The following is a 24,182-nucleotide window of genomic DNA, read 5'->3' as shown; positions in this document are numbered from 1 at the left end:
AGTAAATGGATGGAACTGGAGACTATCATGTTAAGTGAAATAAGTCAATCCCAAAGAACCAAAGGCTGAATGTTCTCTCTGATATGCAGATACTAATATATAATAAGGCAGGAGAGGGGAGGGAAGAATAGAAATTCAATGAATTAGACAAAGGTGAATGAAGGGAAGGAAGGAGGGATGGGCATAGAAAGACAGTATTATGAATCAAACATAACTTTTCTATGTTCAAATATGAATACATGACCAGTGAAACTCCACATCATGTTCAACCACAATAATGGGGTCCTAATTAGAATGTACAACATGTCAAAATTCACTCTCATGTATATCTAAAATGAACAAATTTTTAAAACTCCATCTATAGATGATTTCAGTGGTAAATTACACCAAAATTAAATAACTAAATGTTATCATTTTTTTTTTTCAAATTCTTCCAAAATATAAAATCTTCCAACTCATTTTATGCTGCCAGAATTACCTTGATTCAGAATCAGTTAAAAAAATACAGGAAAACTATCCTCAATATTAATGTCCCTCATGAACACAGATGCAAAAGGCTTACTACAAAATTAGCAAATCAAATCAAGGGATATGTAAAAAGGATTATACAGTTTTGATGTGACAATAAAAATCAATGTAACCCATCATATTAATAAACTAATAAAAAAGAACATTTGATCATCTCAACCGATGCAGGAAACACATTTTCTAGAATTCAACACCCATTCATAATAAAAATTAGGAATATGAGGTAATTTTATTGATTAAAAAAGGAACACTATGAAAACTTATAGTTAAAAATTACACTTCTGGTGAAGAACTAAAATGCTGTCTTCCCAAAATGGGAACAAGGTAAGGACAGTGTCTCTCACTACCTCTTAACCTTGTTTTGGAGCGTCTAGCTAGTTCAATATGGCAAGAAAAAAAGAAAAGGCCAATAATTTAGAAAAGAACAAGTAAAACTGTCAATACCAACTAACATGATTATACAGAAAATATAAAGGATTCTACACCAAACTACTAAAACTAATGTTAGTTTTATAACAAATACATTTCCATATAGACTATAAGTCAATATAGGAAATACAATTGTTTATATGTATATACCAAATGCGCAACTGGAAGTGGAAATTAATAAAATATACTTATAATAGTATTAAAAACATGAAATAGTTAAAATAGATAGGAATTAACAAAATGTAAAAGATCTGTACATGGAAAAGTATACACTGTTGCAGATAGAATTTGAAAAAGACCCAAATAAATAGATACAGTGTTGTTTTGGTGACCTTTTTTTGCTGGTGTGACTAAAAGATCTGACCAGAATAATTTTAGAGGAGGAAAAGGTTTTGGGGGGCTTACAGTTTCAGAGGTCTTAGTCCACAGAAGGCCAGCTCCATTCCTCTGGGCTTGAAGCTCCAGGTGAGACAGAACATCCTTGGGGAAGAGTGGTGGAGGGAAACAGCTCAGGTAATGCTCAGGAAGCAGAGAGAGACTCCATCCTCTAGGTACAAATGTATATCCCATAGCCACACCCCTAATGAACTAGTTTCTCCAGCTATACCCCACCTGCCTCCAGTTACCATTCAGTTAATCCCATCAGGGATTAATTCACTGATTAGGTTAATGCTATAACAGACATTTCTTCTGCAAACCTTCTTGCATTGTCTCACACATGAGCTTTTTGGGAACACAACATCTAAACCATAACAACCATATTCATCAGTTGGGAAACTAGTATCATTAAGATTTTAATTCTTCACCAATGATCTATATAGTCATATCATTCCCAATCAAAATTTTAGCAGGAATTCGTTGTAGTGGTTGACAAAGAGGTTCTAAAATTTATAAAAATGTAGAAGATCTGGAACAGACAAAGCAAAATAGAAAAAGAATCATTTTGGAAAACTAACACTATCTGATTCCAATATTTTTTATAAAGCTACATGAAGGCAGTGATTATCAAGGCAGTGATCTCTATTGGCTTAAGGATAGACACAGACAACAGTGCACCCAAATAGAGTCCAGAAAAAAGATACCAGGGGAAAGACACCAAGGGGAGAGGAGTAGTCTTTTTCAACCAATGACACTGGTTTTATAAAAATGAGCATCAAAACTTACCTTACAGCATATAAGAAATTTTAGCCTCAAAATTCCCTCATCATTATACAAAATACATGTATAAAGATGTGAATTTCGTGTCAACATACTTTATATACAAACAGAGATATGATAAATTTTGGTTTAAAGGTGTATTAAGAATTGTAATGCAAAAAAATAAGAGAGCTAATGTATAATGGCATAATTTGGCGTGAACATACTTTATATACAGAGTTACAAAAAATTGTCTTGTGAATGGATAATTATGATTGTAATGCATTACACTATTGTCATGTATGTAAGAATTAAAAAAATAGATCTAAATAATAAGAGATAAAAGTGTTGTTTTTTTTTTAAAGATGAAAACATAGAAGAAAATCTTTGAGACCTTGGATTGAACAAATAATTCTTAAATGGAGCATAAAATTCACAAAAATTTTTTAAAAACATTTTTATGAATTGAAATTCACCAAAATATTTTGAGTTTTGTAATTTGAGAAATACTATTAATAAAATTAAAAGGAATTCTTCAGTATTGGAGGAAATATATGTAAAATTTATATCTCATATTTATCCAGACATTTATTCAAGAACAAGAAGAAAAACAATAAATTTTAGAAAACAGGCAACATATTTGTAACAGAAATTTTGCTGAAGAAGATATTCAAATGGCAAAGAAATACATGATATAATCTTAATTTAATATTAATCATTAAGGAAGTGCAAATAAAAACCACAATAAGGTAGCTCTACACACCCGCTATTAAGGCTAAACTTTTAATGACAAGCTACATATTGGAAAGTGTTAAGAACAATCAGAACCCTCATATCTGGTGGGAATGCAAAATATTGAGCCACTTTAGAAAAATGATGAGAATTTTCTTATAGCAATAACACACCTATTTTACCAAAGAGAAATAAAACTACATGTCCATACCATGATTTGTACATGGATGTTCACAGTAGCATTTTTCAAAACAGCCTCAAATTGTGATCAATGTGATGTTAATGTACTCAAACTAAATAGATGCTTAAATGTATTTGCAGAGTTTGGCTTGTATAAGTCTGTCATTGGCTTCAAAAGATGTTCTACCAGGTAGCTTCTGTCCTTTTAGCCTAAGTCCCAGTAGAAAACCCATGTGTCAGCCCCAGTCAACCTGAGCAGAGGGTAAATCTTTTTGTCATGTGCCACCAAATTTTGAGATTTTTGTTAAGCAACATTCTTGTGGCGTCTTCTTGTTCTTTGTCTTCTCTTTTCTAGGGGCTTGTAGTGGAAGAAATCTTCTACTCCATTGCTATTATTGTCACCTTTAGGAAGAAGGTTCCTTCTTCTGCCTGCAGACTTGTTCCCTCCTCTGAGCTCTAGATTCTCACATGATCTTAACAGAAAGAATAAGTATGGACTTGGCATAGAAAGGAAGAATGAATTGAAATCACAGCATTGCTAGAAATGTGTACCTTTTACAAAGTTGGTGTTCAATGGTGTGTTTTTTTTTTTTATTAGCTAAAGCAACCAGTGTAGTTATAATTTTAATTGCAGGGAGTAGTATTTAGAAAAACTTGCCCTCCGGCAAGTGACAACCCTTGTTTTTACATTGTGTCACTTGGAAAGGACCACATTGAAAAAAAGGAACAGTCCTCAGATTCCAACTAATGGCTTTTAAATTAATTTTAGTCCAATTTTTAAAGAAATATTTAAAAAATATAAGCACTTATATTGTTATGATTCAGATTTGATATTTACATGAAATATTTAGTTTCCTCCTTCGCCAAGTAAAGAATTTTCATATTTAATAGGGAGAAACACATATATATTGATGATGGTCTATTTAAATGAATTTTAAAATGTTTATAATTAGCATTGGGAGTATATTATGGTAAATATCTATATAATCTATTATTGCAATGAATTAAATAAATAAGAAAGGGAAGACTGCTGTAAAGCTAAAAAATGAGGTGTATAAACAAATTATTTTGAAGATGTAGGAGACAAAGTGTTTTCTGAAATATTTTGGGGTTAATTGAGATAAGTTTTGTCTGTTTAAATTTTATTAATATTTTTTAGTGTAGTGACAGATTTACAGAAAGTATGAAAAGATAGAACAGAGTTCTATACCCTTTTCCTCAGTCACAACTATTAGCATTTTATATGAGTATGATATATTTGCTACAATGAATGAACCAACCTTGAATATTCTTAATAAATTTCATCATCTATTCAGGTTTCATTATGTTTTACCTAGGACTTTTTTTTTTCTATTCCAGAATGCCATCTAGATTACTATACCCTATTTCCCGTGCATGGCTCCTTGTGCTTCTTTTGGTTGTGACAATTTCTAGACTTTTCTTGGTTTTTATGACCTTAGTGATTGTGAGGAATGCATGTATTTTGTAGGATGTCCCTCTGCTAGAATTTGTGTGAAGTTTTCCTTATGACTAGACTGGGGTTATAAGACTTTGATAAGAAGACCACAGATGTAAAGACATCCTTGTCTTGTTTCTGATTGTAGGATGAAAGCATATGGACTTCTACCTTTGAGTATTATTATAGGTTAGATATGAGAGGTGCCCCCAAAGCTCCTGTGAGACAATTCAAGAAGGTTTAGAGGTGAAATGATTGGGTCATGAAGGCCTTTACATAATCAGTGCATTAATCCCCTGGTAAGGATTAACTGGGTGGTAACTATAGGCAGGCAGTGTGTGGGTGGAGGAGGTGGGTCATTGGGGGTGTCTTTGAGGCCTATGTCACTGGTGAGAAAAGAAGACTCTCTCTCTGCTTCCTGGTACCATGTCCCAAGCCACTTCCCTCTACCACACTCTTCCACCATGATGTTCTGCCTCAGGTCAAGAGCTCCTGAATCAGCCATCTATGGCCTGAGACCTATGAAACCATGAGCCCCAAACAGACTTTTCCTCTTGTAAGTGTTCTTGTCAGGTCTTTTGGCCCAGCAATTAAAAAGCTGACTAAAACAAGTGTGATGTGGTATACAGTGGTAGCTGTGGTAAAGTATTTGAGGAGCTGGTGACAGAAAGGATGATGGCAAAGAGAACAGAGGAAAGGTGTGACAGGTGGCACTTCTCTGCCTGTCCTTTCAGTCTTCATTGTTTTCCATGTTTACAGGGAGGTTTTGCAAAAAGACATGGAAGTTATTTCATCAGAAATTTTTTAATGTTCTTGGTCAAATTGTCCTACTTCGGGACCCAAATGACAAAGTGTAGCTCAGATTTTGGGGCCTGGCATTCTGTGGGTTTGAAGCATTTTCAGGAAGCACCCTCAACACACTGCCATCCTGTGAGGTTCCCTTACCAGGGGCAACAATGCAATTCCCTCAGGAAGTTCCTGGGTGGCATACTTGACTAGTTAGAGCAGAGTCAAACAGAAAGAATATGGCAGATGCTACTCTGTACTTGTAACAAACAGGCAGTGTCTTTAGCAGATGCGTCTGTGCTTGGGCTCCCCAGAAAGTAAAGCTGAAGTCCGTGGCTTGTATATGGATAGTTCATTTTTCAAAATCATCCTGGGGAACAGAGATATGAACTGAAAAGATTGACTAGGGGAGGAGCAAAGGTGAGTACAAAATCATTGACTGATTACCAGTTGGACAAGTGAAGCTCAATCCTACTGGGACTCTGAAAGCCACGTAGATTTCTCACAAGTACTCATCTGAGGGATCATGAGGGATGGAAACATTCATCCATGATCCTCATCCTCCATTGGACCAGGTTGAATGTATGTGGGAGTGCCTTCCCTTGGGAATTCTATTTGGACTCAGAGGAGCTTGGACAGAAAAGAATTTCCTGTTACATCTACAGGGATGACCATATGGTGATACTACTACAGGTGGTTCTTATAGCAATGACTGGAGTAATATGTGGTCCAGAGGATGCTAGGTCAGGCTCAAGAGGTGTGTGTTACCATGTGTGACTTACCCTTTTATGGATTCTCAGAAATACTTGGGAGAAAGGAAGGCTTTGAAGGGAGATCCTATTTGAACAAGTAGATGGGAATAACACTGGAACTTGGAGTGTAAATGTAACAGTTACATTAATTATTTATTTATATCTCCAGGATGTTGAAGTCTGGGCTGTGTGCTTCATGTTTATATTTGTCTTCATGAGGGCTCAACCACTTGCTCAGTCTGAATGGGCCAATGGCTATAGTTATTCTCAAAGCCATGATACATGTCTTAGTCTGAGTCCAGAGGCCTGAGAATCAGATAGTTTCAGTCTGAAATCCAACAAACTTGAGACTAAAAAAGAGCTGATGTTTGAAGTTGAGTCTGAAATCAGGTGGGGGAAAGAAGTACAGCTCAAGTCTGACAGGCAGGACAATTTTCCTTTCTATGCTGGAGAGAAGGCTCCTGGCTTTCTGTTTTATTCAGACCTTTAAGTCATTGGATGAGGCTATATACTAGGGAGGGAAATCTGCTTTCCACAATCTACCAATTCAATATTAATCTCATCACAGATACACCCAGAATAATCTGACCAAATGTTTGTATACCCTGTGGTCCTCTCCAACTGAGACCCCAAATTAACCATCTTAACCCTGCTGCTTGGCAAGATTACATGAAGGGAGTGAGTCCTCGGGAGCAATGAACAGTGGTGAATAAAGGTAGGTGGGACATTTACCCAAGGGGCCTATGAGCAAGCATGAGCAGGGAGCCACACATTTCTGTCATCCTGAGAAGCCACCTAGATCTGGTCTGTATTGTTTGGACCATAGCCATGCAAACATTATATAACAAATGAAGACATACTTCTGAAAAACTTTTCCATGCATAAGCTTCTAAAATATTGAGATCTCCCTAACTGAAGTTAAGTTTTTTACAAGTCCATCATATGAGAGCTCCAACAGATTTTAGTTCATAGAATATGAAAGATGAGCCATTTATTACACACTTTAAATTAGTTGCTATAATTTATTCCACTATGAAAAGCAGCCCCTGCTGGGCAAAGCATGCATGCCTGTAACCCCAGCATCCTGGGAGGCTGAGGTAGGAGGAACACAAAATCAAAGCCAGCTTCAGCAACTTAGCAAGACCCTAATCAAGAGCTTGTCTCAAAAAAAAAAAGCAGCCTCTGGAAAAGTAAAATTAAGCAGGACAATCCCAAACACACTTGAAATCAACTGAAGTCCTTCCACCCAGAGCTTTTTCAGTGAATGCCAGCTTTGGACAGTCAGTCATTCAGTTCTTAAGAAGTTTCTCTATACATCCTACAGCCCTGATTACACATAAGACTACTGCCGAGCATGCCCAGCTCTCCTGTTCAGTGCTATGGAAATTCTTCCCGGGCTTTGTGAAGGCTTTTGCTCCCATTGTCAAAGCCACCCAAGAAGTCAGTCCTTCAGACAAGAGAGAGGCAAGCCCCTCAGTCATGCTCATCCAATGCTATAACTCCCAAACAGTAAATGCACCAAACTCACCATAATGTCATGAAGCCCCTTTATCATGATTTCTTAAGAAACGTAATTATCCTGAACATAAAATGTTGACATGCATTGTATCAGGACCACATAATGGCATCACTGTAGAACTCAGACACAAGATGCTGAGGCCATCAGGTTAAGATCTGAGACTCAGGTAGTGCTGGACTGATGGGGTCAGAGAGCATCACTAAGGCTGAAATCCATCACGATGTGGTGCCTTTGGGGGGCCCAGTAGGCAAAAAGGAAGCTTTTAGTAGGTGGCTGCCTATTGTTTTTGGATAATTTTCTTCCCAGGGGCTTGAGGGCCCCGGAAAAATGCAAGCTTTGGCATCAGGAAGGGGGGGGCGGTTTGAATTCTAGCCCTGTTATTTATTGGAACCTTGGGCAAATTACTTAATGTCTTGGTTCTTAAATTTATTAGTGTTTTTTTTTGTTGTTGTTGTTGGTTTTGTTTGTTGTTCTTTTTTGTTTTTTGCCTGTATTTTTCTTCTCGGCCTGGTTCAGAAGGTACATTTCTAATTATGACTTTATACCCTGGCATGAGAATGCAATTTTGAGGGATATTTTCCCCAAATGACACAACTGTCCAACCAATCAGCAACTGGTAAGCTGATGTTTGAACAGCAAATGCTCTTTAGGAAGAACATTAGTGAAGCAATTACTTCAAAAGTTCATGAACTGGTGAGTAAAAGAGTGAAGGATAGGGAGAGATGAGAGAAGGTACGTGAAAAAGGAAGAACATAAGAAGCCTTCATTGCCTCTTTTCAAGTGAGATTCTTAAATGTACACAGGGTCAACTGCCTGTGGCTTCAGAGGCCATAAATTGTAGTCACTTCTAATCTGAAACACTCTTGAAAGGCTATTTCAAATATAATCCTTGGTCACCAAAGTGGCTGAGTTACCTGGGGAAATTACAGTGCACATGAAGGGAACTAGAGACATAGAAGGAGGAATAATGAACAGTAAGTTCTCAGCCAATCAACAGGGCCAGCAGAAGTTTTGGCTTTTCAGAATAAGCTTCTCTGGGCTTGGTGGCCACCTGATGGGACCACCCAGGGAAGGCTGAAAAGAATATCTTTCTTTGTGTTAGGGGATTGCTCTGATGCTAGCTCTTCTTAGTACATGATTTCACTTGGGTCATCACTCAGATCCTGATGTGTGAGCATGAGAGGGCTTGTGTGTTCTCTGACGTAGGGATCAACACCAGAGAGTATCCAACTGGCCCATTCAAATCACAGATGAGAAACTGTAGGCTTGAAGAGAGAAGGCGATGTTTCTTAAGGAAACACAGAAGACTTCCTTTTGCTTTCTCACTCTCTTTTTGACAAGCTAGATCCAACTTCAGGCTTGCCACTGTGCATAGCCCTTGCTGCTCAGATGGTTGTGTGGACATCACACCATGGAAAACCTGAATGTAAGTGTCAGTCAGGTGGAGTCCAAGGTGCCTCTTGGTTTACTCATTAATCCCTATTCCTTTGAAGAAAGATCGATGGGGGCTGGGCAACACACAGTTTCTCATCCTCTAAATTCAGATTAAGAGAAAAATAATAAAGTCCTAGCTGTTTGGTGTTTACAAAGAGCTTTCCTAGACACTGTGATTTTGGATCTTCATAAAGATTGTGCAGTAAGTAGGACAAATAGATTTCCATTTTATAGACACATACAGTTCTAGAGGTGAGGAATACAGACAGACATATCATTTTAATTTCAGAAGAATCACCTTCTGGTATTTCTTTCTTGTACATCCAAGGAAATCCACCTACAAGCAATTGGAAGTCTCCTTTTATTCATCCTTTTAAACTTACCTGGGGCTAGCTGACCTGTCTTTTCTTTCTATCCCAGGACAGAGAACATCTCCCAAGTAAAAGGCATGCCCCAAGGACACACTGCTTGTCTACTGCAAACCACATACACTTTGAATGGCATTGGCATAATTCTTTTCTTAAATAATACAGAAAACTGATACCCAAAATTCAGAATGCTCCAAAACCTGAAATTTTTGAGAGCTGACATGATGTCAAATGGAAAATTCTACACCTGACCTTGTGTGACAGGTCACGTGAAAATAGAGAAACACTAAAAATATTGTATAAAATTGCCTTCAGGCTATGCATATAAGCTGTATATGAAATATAAATGAGTTTCCTGTTTAGACTTGGGTCCCATCCCAAAGATGCCTCGTTATATGCAAATATTCTAACATCTGAAAAAACATGAAATCCAAAACTTCAGGCCCCAAGCATTTTGGGTAAGGGATACTCAACCTGTATAGGATTCACAAAAAGGGGGAGGAAGATAACTTGATTGTAATGTTCCTGTCACATTAGCAAAATCTTTTATAGAAAAATATTTGAAATTAAATGGTACTCATTGGAAAAAAATAAAAGAATACTAGATTGCAATTTTCTACCACTACTGTTTCTGCTTGCTCATATTTCCATAGCACTTTAAATGAATTTTCCTTTTCTTTTTTTCATTACTTCCATTTTATAGATGAAGAAATTGAGTGTCGATGAGTTTAGATAAAATAGATTTCCTGTGTATCCCTATGAGCACTTTGCACAGGTGCTCCATAAGTATTTGCTGGATTGAAGAGCATTCACTTCTATGTATCTTTTGCACTTAATATTCGAATTAATGGCTAAACCAGTTTTTACTCAGAGAAGTGCACACCATAGAAAATGTGCCTCTGAGAATGCAAATAGCCCACTCAATGTATTAGGCAACCGTAAACAAATGGAGATTTGCACAGATGTAATTAAGAATAGAAAATACAAACCTATGTGCAGAACCATGATTTACAGTCAAATTCACTTGCCTTGAAAGCTCATATTAGATTGCTCCTCGTTTGATTACCAAGCTGGTGTTTCAATGCAAAGCATATGCTTGCAGATCTCCAGGTTTGCTGGGCTTATGAATTAGCTAATAACTTCAAAACGAACCTTTTAAGGGAGGAATGGTTTATGCCTCAGCAATGCAAACATGTGCGAGTGAAAATTATATGCATCTCAAATGGTTATTTTTGTAGGGAAGACAAATGTGTAAAAATATGTTTACCAGAAAAAAATTCTGGTTTTGACTGTTTGCCAAACATTACACAAATAATTAGTGGTGTTTCGATGTGCTCAGAAGCTCTTCCAAGACTTTGTTTTTGGCAGGAAATATGTTCATACTCCAGTGTATGGGCATCTATGCTATGTTGAAGTATTTACAGTACATGGCTGCTAGCTCAACTTATAAAATGGGTTGCTGAATTCATCATATATCTGAAAGCCTGAAAAAAAGGAGTCTTTTGTAAAAACCTCAACTCAATTTTTCCTAAACTGTAAGTTCAATATTATAAAGCAGTTGCTCATTTTGTCTACACTCTCCTATTTACCTTTAATCTTCTGCTGTCCAATGTTTTTCTATACAGAGGGTGAAATTTTGAATACTAAACCAGAAAGCAAGATCAAAAAGGCTGGATCACCAGAGCTTGCTTATATCTGCCATACCTTCCCATATTTGAACTTCGAGAAAATCTGGAAATATCTAAAAGAAAGTTTCTTCAGCTCTTTTCCCCAGACTTGATGGACCTTACAGACATGAATATCATATGCTTCCCTGACAGCAGGCCTTGGGCCTCACCATTACACATATTCAATGTTTGCTAGTTGTCTATCGCCTTGACCAGAGCGCACGGGTTTAGGATGCCAGCAAAGTCAAGTAGCCCCCAAATGCCAACCCTGCATGGGGAATGGTGCCACTCGGATAGAGCTCTACTCTGGGCTCATTCCAAGAGGGAGGAAGCCTAGTCACAGGAAGGCCAAGGAGGAGCAGCCTGCTGGGCACCAGGAGGGAAGATTTGTGTTGGAGCCAAGTTTCAGAATTATGTCAGAAATCTCTTATATCCAGACAGAAAAATCATGTTCTAAGAAGAAGACTTGCTCAAGGCAAAAGGCCAATGCTGAGCAAGAGTGGCAAGTCAAAAATGGACATGATGGTGATGGAATAAAATCCAAATGGAAGAGAAGAATGTGTCAGAGGAGCAGGAGGCATGAATAGCACTAAAATAGCATTAAAATAGCAGGCAGCCTGGGCACGACTCAGAGAAGGCACCACAATAGTGATAGGAGTAGAGTAGAGGAGACATGTTCTGAAGAGGGGTCGTTCCTCCATTTTATGCACCTAGAGTCTGAGTTGGTGCAGCTTCACTGCACCATCTACCCCACCGTCTGAAGGCCCTGGAAAGAAGGAGATGGGTTTTATACTCTCACTGTGCATATTCCAAAGTCGTGATCCACCATGTGCAGGCATTTCAACACTGCCCACCTCTAGGAAGACTGGGGAAATAATAAGACACAGAATCATCAAAGGAAATGGGAAAGGAGAGAAGCAAAGACCAAGGCTAATGTGCAAGATGAGACACCTCCCCGTAGAAAAATAAGTATATTGATTGTATTGATGGAAATCAAGGCATGTGTGTGATCTGAGAGAAAACTCTTCACAACAGAATCTAAAAACATATCCATGCAAATAAGGGCCCATTATTTCCCCCTCTGCATGGAATGACTGGCTTTGAGATTTAACATGGGAGGAAAAGCCAGATGGCGGCAGACGGGCTTATTATAGAAAGTCCACTTGTACTGAAGTTTTCTCAGCACTCTCCATCGTTGCTGAGTGAGGTTTTGTTTTGTTTCCTTCTTAAGTGTAGGGCAGGCAAGTACCAAAATTTGTATACAATCTGAAACCTTTTCATGAAAATGTTCTATTCAATACCTCCGATACATGATATATGATGCCACCACAGGAAAAACTAGTATTGCTACAGACGTTAATCATAATTATGAAAATTTTTAATTTAAATGTAGGTCTGAACACACAAAATACAGTGCATGGCCATCTGTTGGTTTTCCATCTGGGCTCATTTGCAAAATACATTCTGTTTCACTCCCCCCTCCCCCCTCTATTTATAATCTTCCCTGGAAAACAAATATGCCTAATCTATGGCATGCCAGAGCTGAAGTTAGCTATTTACAAGTGGCTTTTAATAGACATGTGGTTACACAGTTGAAAGCAGCAATAGAAACTTCTTCAAGTTTTCTTTTTCTCCCTTTCTCTCTCTCTCTCTTTTCTTCTCTCTCTCTTTCTGTTGCTGATGGGTTACCTCTTTAGTCTTTTGTCAGTAGACTCTTCCCTTGAAAGTCCCCACATGGAGAACACTTTACAGATTTTCTGTAAAGACTGGAGAAAACTCTCAGAGTATGAAGATAAAAGCACTGACTAAAATTTAGAGCTGTCAAAGCAGCATTATTCATCATTATTACAGAAGACACAAGACAAATGTCCGTCAACTGAGGAACAAATAAACAACTGTGGAATAGCCACACATGGCATATTATATAGCCATTGATATGAAGTACTGATACAGGCTACCACGTGGATAAATCTTGAGAATGTTACACAAAATGAAAGGAGGCAAACACAAAAGGCCAAGTGTAGGATGCCATTTATATGAAAGGTCAAAAAAAAGGGAAATCTGTAGACACAGAGAGTGGATTTGTGGTGCCTTGGCTTGGGCGGTGAGGTTATGGGAAATGAGAGGGGACTGCTATTAGGTTTCTTTTTGGAGTAATAAAAATGTTCTAAAATTAGATTATGATGATGATGGTACAGTTCTGTCAATATACCAAAATACTGAATTGTGTTCATAGGTAGGTGAACTTTATGAAGTATGTAAATCATATCCCAATAAAGATATTAGAAGGAAAACTGTATAGCTAGAAGGAAATGCATAAATAACTTTGTCTATTTTTTATATAATAAAGTTAGTGCTGTGAAGTCATGGGAGAGGTGGTAAAATGATTGTTACCTGGTTAGTTAGTGTTCAAAGTTTTAGGCTTCTTTTCAGGAAATCTTTCTGATATATAATGCTGAGTGACAGTAATGAATTCACCTCTGTTCATACTCTAATATGAGCAGAGAGGACTGAAGAAGGAGAGATTCAGAGGGAAGACGAGTGAGAAATTTACTACAGTGGTACCAAGTAAGGGGAAGGAGGACAGTTAGAAAGAGTAGCAGGTGAGGACTGGGGATGTAGCTCAGTGGTGGACCACATGCCTAGCATGTGCAAAACCTTGGGTTCAATCCCCAGTATAAAACACACACACACACACACACATACACACACATACACACACACACACACACACGGGCAAGATGGCAGTGGAAGAAAGGCTACCGTAGCTTATTTGGATGCAGTAGTTCTTTTGGAGGTAAAATATTCATGATTTTGCATCTGACTAATTATGGGGGGAAGCAGATGGGACGTAGTCATAGATGAGTAAGATGGTAGTGATCAGGAAGCCTTGAGCTTGAGAAAGTAGAAAAACGGAAAAGGAAGAAGATGAATTTAATTCTTAATATGAATCTGAGTTCTCTGTAGGACACAGAATAGAGACAACTACCAGGAAGACGACATGACAGAACTCAGACTTGTCGGGAGGCTTAGTGCCAAAGATGAAGGAGGCATCTGTTAGCATAAGTCGTGAAAGCCTTGAATAGATCCAACCACTGTGGAGACAGGACCCAGGACATCAGAGGCCAGGAGGCCACCCTGGACCTCTGACATATAAGGATAGAAAGAGAAAAGGGAAAGGGGGAAGGGACACTAAAGGAAATTTCTAAAATAAAAGTGGGAAAGCAGAACAGATCACAAACAAGGGAAGAGATGTAATGTAAGCTGGCCAAAGGGTAGATTTGGGAGTTTTACTTGAGACTTCATCCTTTGTTGGAGTTTTCAGTTTATGTAGGCAGCAAGTGGAAGATTCAGGAACTTGAATCAAACAAAAGCTCTGACTCTGGAGATCAGGCAAGATGAGGAAAAAATTCTACAAGAATTAAACTGATGAGATGAGAAAAAGTGAATGGCATTAAAATATGGACGAAAGCAGCTGGAAATTTTGAGAACGAGGCTGTCATAACAAAATATGTATAAGAAGGAAAATATAGTCCCCAAATGATTTCCTATCACAATGGGTGTGAAAATACACAAGAAGACGTCCAGCATCTCTGCCATGGTAAATACACAAGAAGACGTCCAGCATCTCTGCCATGGTAGAGTGGGAGGGCAAAATATGAAGCAGAGTAGTAGATTTCACATGCATTCAGAAGGTTAAACAGATTCTGTGCTTTAAAGCCTTGAAAAGTTTAGGCTGAGAAAAAGGGAGAACAAAGGTCTCTGATAATAAAATTCAGTTGCCTGGATTCCCACTAGAAACCCATAAAACCCGTAGTCCACAAGGTTTGTACGGCCCCTAAGACACTGTTATTATGACAAAAATAAGAATTGCACATCTGTTTGTTTATTTACTAGGCCCTTGGTTAGTTTCCAGGAATTCAGAGAAAAGCAGAAAGATGCCCCCCTGCCTGCTCTTAAGGAGTTCGGTTAGGTTATAGAGATAGACAGGTACTACCTGTTCCTAAACCATGTGATAAATGCTACTATACAGGCAGTAGGTATAAAAGGAAAAACATGTCCAACCACACAAGGGGTGGGAAAGTGGGATGGAGGAAGGCTTTTGCAGAGGATGGCATGCCTGGACTGAATCCTGCGGGTTATGGTATTTCTGCAGGTATGATAGTGGTGGAATGGGCAGAGCACAAACTTAGGACCTGGGGCAGGAGCCAGCCTGCCTTGAGAACTGGCAGCAGTTGGGTATCCCTGAAGGTCTGACATGATGCTGGGTAAAGCAAGAGATCTTCCTGGAGATGTGTGCGGGGATAGATCATGAGTGTCACTCTATGTCCCACTGTTTCAGTGTCCCCCCAAAAGACCTGGAGACAAAGCCTCAGGTCAGGAAGTTTATGAAACCAAAATCCTAAAAGGAAGGTAAGTCAGGAAAGGCTGAACAAATGAGTGAATTACAGCTGAAAGCACCCAGAGGCAATCCCCTGGAATCTCTGGGAAAGGAAGGAGCATGTTTCAGGACTCAGCCACATACGTACCAGCTCTCGTCGCTCTTGGCGTAAGTATTGAGGCTTCCCCATACTCACATATTTTCACATGTTTAGATCAAACCTGCCTCTTGCTTGTTGCTGAGCACTCCTCTTCTCTCAGGCAGTGAAGCAGAGAGAACAGAGCTTGATGTGGGCATCTGTCTGTGTACAAGAAACTGTCTCCCACTGTGTGGGTGAATTCCCATGGGCCAAGGACATATGGGGCCGAACATCAATGGTGTCTGCTAAAGAACCCAAAGTAGACCATTTGTCTCCTCTTTTCCATCACATCTGGTTTATATTCATCTTGACAGCTTCGCTCTTTCTTGACCCAAAACTTTTAATACCCTTCAATCCTCCTTCAGCTCCAAAACTGACACCATTACCCCATCAGAGTATCTCCCTCTCCTGTGAACACGCAGAGCGTACGTCCACTGGAGCACTTACACACGGCTTACCAGGGGCCACCTTTGTCTGTATTCTCGACCTCTCTTCCCACTTATGTTGTTGGTTCCCCAAGGGTAAGAATTGCATCTTGTCATCTTTGCATAACCCACAGTGCTCTGAACATATTTGTACTGGTAAACAGTTCAGTCCAAAGGCAACTCTAATTCAGTAAGCCATTGAAAACAAAATCCTTCTGATAACTCCACCAATCGAATGCTACTTCAAAAAATGCATTCTTAAACTGAGACAATAAGCCAAACCATTTAAGGGGTAGAGAAATGTGTTGTATTATAATGTAAACCAAATTAGCTCAATAAAGACTTTTGACTTTCTGATAACCTTCTGCCAAAAAATGAACGAGCTGGTAGGAGTCAGAATGTAGTTGTTATATTTGAAACTAAACTGAAGAATCAGAACAGATGCAAGACATAAAAGAGAGCACACTGGCTTTAAATGCATATCACACGAAACTTTGATGTCTGCTTCCTAACGATTTATTTAAAATTGTTTGCTCTTTGTTCCACTTGAATTTGGGAACCACCATTCTCTATGGAGCCTGAGAAGTGTATGTATTTTCTAAAATTCAGATTTTATTATTTATTTATTTTGGTATATAGTTTCTGACAGGTCAACTAGCATGGAAATCCTGGGCCTTGGGAGGTCTGAGTCTCATTTTTATATTTACCCAGAGAACATGCTGTTTCTACTGAAGTCAGTTGAACTATATGGGCCAGTTTCTCTTGTCAGCTTCTTGTAAGCTTTGAAATAGAAGAAGAAATACACAGCAGGGTAATCTAGCCCTTTGAAATTTGGGACAACTAGGAAAGATGCACTGCGGTATTGATTTGTAATAAGCTTTGTTCAGATGACATCCATCCACAATATGATGTAGATTCTTTTTGGATTAAGATGCCCAGTGGTTATAAATGAAAAGCTGTTATCTCTTTATTTGGGGTTGGGAGGTGGTGATGGTGGTGTGAGTATATAATTTTCAGTTATTTCTTTTGTGGGATTTTTTTGGCATTAAAAAAAAGGCATGTCCTTTTATTAGTGACACAAAAGGTAATGTAAAGGATGTGTCACTTTAGAAGTTAATACATCACACGGCTTTCCTCGCATGGTGCTAAAGAAGCCCAAAGGAGCCATGCTCCTGGGCTTTCTTTGCTGATACTCACTGTTTATTGAGCTCTCACAATAAGCTGGGCAAGGTCCAAGTGCTTTTTAGCTGGATGTTTATCATCTCATTTATCCTCAGCAGCAGCCTGGAAGCTGGGCATCCATCAGTCCATCAGTTTGAGAGATGAGGAAGCAGGAACAGGGAGGCAAGAGAGCCTCGTGAAGACACAGAGCTAGTAAAGAGTAGGACTGAGATACACATTGAGATTTGTTTGTTTCCAAAGACCAAGTACTAAAAAGTGTCCCTGCTTGCCTCCATTCAAAACACCACACCACTATTTAAAGTCCTTTCAGTGTGTCTTACTGTTTCTGTTTCCATTTCCTAGATTTCCTGTGAGTTTGTGTATATTATATTTATTAGTCATTTGAAGTTTATCCAGATTCAGCTGACTTCAGTTTAATTGCTGAAGTCATGAAAGGAGACTTTCAATGGAATATAGCTCCCATCTGCCCCCCATCTTCCATAATTTTTTTAGCTACCTGGATGAGGAGGTAGTAAGAAGATTAGGGTAACAGGGGAGCAGGGTGAGGGAGGGTGTCAGGTCCAATCCCCTCTACTTCCCAAGGAGCCCAAAGTCCTTCTTGTTATGGATTAAATTGTTTCCTTTCAAAGGACATTGATATCAGGGGTTAATACCTTTGAATGTGACCATATTTGCAAATAAGATCTTTGCAGATGATCAAATAAGAGATTATTATGTTGGAGCATAAATAAATATGATTTTTTAAAAATAAAAAAAAAAATTTGGACCCAGAGATAGAGACAGAGGAGGAAGGCTATGGAATTCATGAAATTTTGATGCCACAAGCCAAGAAATGCCAAAGATTTTCAGCAAACCACCAGATGCCAGAAGATAGATGGAACAGATTCTCTCTCATGTCCTAACAATGTACCAACCCTGCCCACACCTTGATCTTGATCTTGGACTCTACCCTCCAGAACTCAAACAATAAATTTTGTTGTCTAAGTCACTCAGTTTCTGTGTGTGTGAGTTGTTTGTTGTTGTTGTTATTTTTATAGCAGCCTTAAGAAAACGAATACAGATGGTCTCCAATTTATAATGGCTCAGCTTATGATTTTTCAGCTTCATGATGATGTGGAAGTGATATGCATTTAGTAAAAACTGTACCTCGAATTTTGAATTTTAATTTTTTGCCTGGGCTGGCAACATGCAGAATGATCATATCTTGGGATGCCAGGCATTGGCACCAAGATGCAGCTCCCAGTCGGCCACATCATTGCAAGGGGAAAAAATGGATGTTCTGCAGTGTACTTGTGTGGCTAAGCTAGGATATTTTTCAGGTCAGGTGTACTAAATGAATTTTTGACTTACGAAATTTTCAACTTACAATATATTTATCAGGATGTAACCTTATCGTACACTGAGGAGCAGCCTTTCTCCCGGGTTGGGCTTGCTCCTCTGTTCTCCTCTCTTTTCCTCACAAGACATACATTTTCTTAGCATACCCATTTGTTTATTTATTTATTTTTATTGGTTCATTATAGATGTGCATAATATTGGGGTTCATCTTGACATAATTATTCAAACATGGAACATAATTTGCTCCAATTCAATCCCTGGGTATTCCCCTTTCTCTCTACCCACCCCCCCATTCCCTTTCCTCTACTCTACTGATCTTTCTTATATATATATATATTTAAAATTAGTGCATTATGGATATACATGAAGGTGAAATTCACTGTGGTATATTCCTATAAGTACATAGGAAAGTGTGATCCTTTTAACCAGAACCTTTTGTTACTGATATCCCATTTATAGGTTCGAGTCCAAAGCATAGATGAACATCAGACAGGTTTCAAGGCCCCTGCCCAAAGGGGAACCCTGTTCAGAATGAAGATGGCACATGGTGATACTTTAGTTGTGACCCTTAGATACTAGTGTCTTGGATATACAATACCCAAACTGGCATTGCCATGTTTTTGTTCTGGAACCACAATCAGTAGGCTTAATCCTCTCTGTTATGACACTTCTTTTATGTAAACACATTGCTTTGGAGTATCTGATACTTTGGGGAAGAAAGGCGTTTACTTAGAGGAGACACTGTATGTGGGAATACTCATTTAATATTTAAATACAGGAGAATATGAAAACATCATGAAGTTCCCCCCAAGGGCTATGCTAATGTGCTTCTTATCATATCTGCTAGGATTTGAGTATACAGACAAGCCTGCAGCTGGAGGTCCCCACATCTCTGCAGAACAGTGAGTCTGGTTTGCAGTCTTGTGCTCCCATTGACCTCCCTTTGATTCTCAGAGACAATCTACTGATGTTAATTATTTAGAAGAAAAGTTTGTTTCATCATTACTCCAACTCTGAGCTGTAGTTTCTTATTTATCTGTAATAGAATACTAATTCTTCTCTTTCCTTAGCTTTATTTTTAAAGAACATTTGGAAATGCCTAAGCAAAAAGATTCTGGGGAGAGCCCTGGTTAGCAGGAATGGAAAGAAGTCCAGTTTTCTGAAGACAAAAACTTCACCCTTGTTTCACCTTAGTTGCCAATAATTTCTTTCAGAATCTAGGGGTTTTTAAGGAAGGGATGGGAAGGAGAGCTGGCAGGAGGGAGAAGAGGAGAGAGACATCAGACCTGAAAGCAGCTCATTCTTGTTCATAGATGTTTTATTCCCCTTTCCTTGTGAGTAGAAATTCTGCCTCTGTAGGGAACAAGGAAAGGTGTATCATGATGCACCTGAAAAAGGGCCCTTTCCCCCAGTGGCAAAGGGGAAAGGGGAAATATTCAGTAACTGCAGAATGAGCTAGAAATCCACAGCTCTGAGCTACTCTTTGCTATTTTTTAATAGCCTTGGTGGAAAAACAGCTGCTTCCTCTATTGTAGGCAGAGGATCTAATATAAGCAAAGCAGTTAAATCCTCCTTTCTACCCCGAGGGAAAGGCTCCAGACTATACTAAAGATTAATCTCCCCTCTGATGCTGTGTGGTGTCTTCTTTCATCCTCATTGGTGCAACATCTATTTATGGAGGGCTCACTCTGTGCTAGGCACACTGTGCTAGGCTCTGGGGTGCTATAGTGCATGAATTCGAGCTCTTGCCCTCATGTAGCTTACATTCTACAACATCTACATGAGGGGGATCTCAAAAATATGTAGGCCATAAGTGATAGGTAAATTAATTAGGGGGCATAAAGAGAGCCAGAGTTGGGGTGACCAGGGGAAGCCTCTTTGAGAGATTTTGCTGGATTGGATACCAGAAGGAAATGAGGGAGCTGAGCATGGTGATATATGGATGATTGTTCCAGGCAGAAAGAGGGGGAAATGGGGAAGGATATGGTTTGACTTGTTTGAAGGAGAGTGATCCAAAGCAAATAACTGTTGTGGAAGTACCGTGTCTGGCTTCCAAGCTTTGTAAGAAACAAAGTCACAGTTAGTACTCCAGGTAAAATGTGTACTCCAGTTCTCCTATGAAGGGGCAGGCTGAGGGTATACGTGGCCCATAATCATTCTCCTGCTTGGCTTTTTGCATTTTCCTGTCCCATTCCCCCTGCTTCCTTAAAGGTTTACCTTCATAGAAGTTCCTTAATAAATTATTTGACCAGGAGGCCTGATTTCAAGTTCTGCTTCTATTCTAAGGTAGGAGCTGACTTAGTCCATTTTCTGTTGCTATACCCAAATACCTGATACTGAGTAATGTGTAAAAAAGATGTTATTAAGCGCCCAGGCTTGGAAGTCTCTGAGCATGGAGGCTCCATGCTTGGCTGTAGTGAAGGCTTTCTGGCTACTCTCAAAACAGAAGAAGGCATCATAGTGGAAGTGGGTATGAAACCAAATGGTTAGACAGGAAGCAAGAGTTATTCAAAGCCAGGCTCATTTTTATAACAACCCACTCTCACAGAAACTAACCCCGGTCCTGTGAGAACTACATCAATCCTGAGAATACCACCCCAGAGATCCAACTGCTTTTCACCATGGCCTCCCCACCTCTTAAAGATTTCACCACCTCAACAATACTACATTGGGGACCAAGCTTTCAGTACAAAAAACTCTGAGGACACACTCAAACCATATGTAAACCATAACACTAGTGAATTCTATGCACATGAGCCTATGATCTGACTTGTTGTTTATAAGGACCTGACTGGTTGCTGTTTGGAGAACCAAGAAAAGGTGAGGGTAGAACCAGGGAGAACCATAAGGCTTTTGCAATAATAGTTCAGCGTATTAGTGGTGAGTCATTGAGAAGTGTTTGGAGTCTGAAACTATTTTGAAGATCAATGGATTTGGCAGGGTTTGATGATTGAAGGTGGAGGCAGGAGACAGCAGAATCAAGGATGGTTCCAAAACTTTTGGGCTAAGAAACTAGGAGGATGTAGCTGACACACGGATGGAGGGAGGCTGTGACAGACTCAGGTTTTTCTGATTTCTTGTATTTCCTTAGATGGCTAGGACTCATGGTCACAAGGAGGTTCCAGATATCTGAACAACCATTATATATGCATTTCTACACTCTCGATGATTTGGGCATTGATTCTTTCAGCCATTAAAACATAATTGATGTCTACAAGAGCTAGACCTGCATGCAGGCTAAAGCCCAAATCTATGAATCACAAGTTGAAGTTGATGCACAGGAGCTATTAATAAATCAAGCAGTTAATTAATCAACTCAATGTATATGATTTTAAGAAAGATTAAATTTGTTCTGAAGGGCTCTCTTTCTACAAGCAACTGTTAACTAGCAAATGTAGTATTAGTTTTAAAGGCCCTAGTCTCTGCCTCCACAAATTAAAAATGCATATCAAACTTTCCTGTCTAATCTTCCAGTTTTTGACACTTTGACCAACCCTTAGTGTTATTTAAATATTTTTCTCTTTTTATTATAAAAACATCAGTCTGCAGATTAATGAAAACTTGTCCTTTTTGTGTAATTTATCCTTAGAGACTGAAGGAAAACCTTCGGGGGGGATATAAAAGCAATCAGGCAACCATTTCAAAAAAAAAAAAAAAGCCGTGATTATTTTTTTGTGCGTGGTTTTATATCATTTCACTTTTTCAATATGTCTATTTCACATAATTTATTACTTGACACTTTTTATTTTCAATCATTTTTGGTTGCTTATAAATAAACATGCATTAATGTCAAGAGAATTAGCATTCCATTATAAACTTTATACAAGCTGAAAAATTGGCTTCAGTGAAGTTGCCATCTTATTTGGGACATGCATATAGATTGGATGGTGCTTGTCTAGAGAATTAAACACTGGCACATTTTTTATCTTTGCTAAATAGAAGCACTTCTTAAATGGAGACAGTGATTTCCAGAGCAACATTATGCAGGTGAGGATTATGCATTTTAATGTTGTTCTGTTCAGAAGTTAATCTTAAAGTAATTTAAATGTGGCTTAAATGATGACTCTTCACACCTTCCCAGGAAGAATCCTGGTCCATAGTATGACTCTCTCTCTGTGTGTGTGTGTGTGTGTGTGTGTGTGTGTGAATCCAGATATGATTATATTGTTTACTATTTCTTAATATATTATTTAAAAATACTTTATTAGAATATATTCAAAAATTTAAAATGAAGCTTTTCTCCACTAGTCATCAAGGCATGTCAAGTTAAAGCTTCTCTATGTAAATCTAGAAGCAAATGAGGTTTGTTTCCTACCTCTGAGATGAAATCCATTGCATCAAGGCCTGGATTAAGGGGAGTGAGAAAAGATTCATGTAATTTTTGGAGAAACTTCTTGGAAAGTATAACATATACTATTTAAATGCAGATTGCTGAAATACTATAAGGAAACTATAAGCAAAATACATTTAAAAGCAAAATACATCTACATAAATGATTAGTACAGTTTTCTTTCTTTTTTTTTGCTTTATAATATGTAATGCTATACAGTTACTAGATAATTAAAACTTTAATAGTGAATACAATGACAAGAGTTACTGATTCCTAGTATTATATTAAATGGAGATACAGAACTTACATATTCAAGTCTTTCCTCGAAGTGAATACATTTTAGTGACATAACAGGTAAATTCTTAATATCATTTGTGTAGGAAACTAAAGCCTTTTTGTTTGAGGCCACAGGCAAGCAGTGCTGATTGAACTGACCCTTTCTCTTCCAGGGATGCACTTGTGATTGTTGCCTTCACTAATCAGAGGTCAATAAGGATGTTAGCTTTCTATCACTCAAGAACACTTAGGAACCTCATCTGAAACTGCTGCCTTGCAAGGAGATACCATACTCAGGCCCACCATTTTGCTTCCAGAATCATAGCTGGAGAGAGATGGTTGGAAAGCCTGACTTCAGAAGAGGTGCCACATCCAACCAAAGAAAACTTTTGCCTATTTCTAGTGGCAAGAACTAAGGAATGTATAGGATTTTAAGAGTGCAAGTGAGAGTAAAATGAAAACTAAGAAGATGGGCGCACTTGATAGAGATTTTGCATCTAATATGTTATCTCCAGAAGCCAGTATCTAAATAGTCTTCTAGGTTACTTGAATGCAACAAGACTGAACACTAGCCTCTTTTCTTTGAGATTTGAATTGTTAGAACTTCTTTGGTGGGCTGAGCATGTGACACACACCTGTAATCCTGGCAGCTCAGGAGGCTGAGACAGGAGGATGGGAAGGTCAAAGTCAACCTCAGCAAACTCAGCAAGGGCCTAAGCAATCCTGTTACAAAATAAAAAAAAAATTAAAATGGGTTGAGGATGTGGCTCAATGGTTAAACACCCCTGCATTAAATCCCTGGTACCAAAACCAACCAACCAACCAACAACAACAACAAAAAACCTCCTTGGTAGAAAGGAGAGAAAGAAATCTAAAGTATTATGAAGAAAGAATGATAAAGTTAATTTATTATATCAATTTCTACACATAGTGCTCCTCCACTATGCTCTCAAGAAGCCGGAGAGAGCACACATTTCTGAAGGTATTGAGAAATGTAGTGATGGGGCAGCAGCAGCTCCTTTGACAGGGTGTGTGGTGTCTTTCTTCTGCAAGCCAGAAATTGCAGGTAGAGATGTAACCACTGACTAGAGAATGTTCTGTGATTTCTTTGGGGGATGATAAC

This window comes from Marmota flaviventris, chromosome 13, assembly GCF_047511675.1.
Source record: "Marmota flaviventris isolate mMarFla1 chromosome 13, mMarFla1.hap1, whole genome shotgun sequence".
Lineage (NCBI taxonomy): Eukaryota > Metazoa > Chordata > Mammalia > Rodentia > Sciuridae > Marmota > Marmota flaviventris.
The sequence above is the reverse complement of the archived record's forward strand: the minus strand, read 5'-3'. Positions refer to the sequence as shown.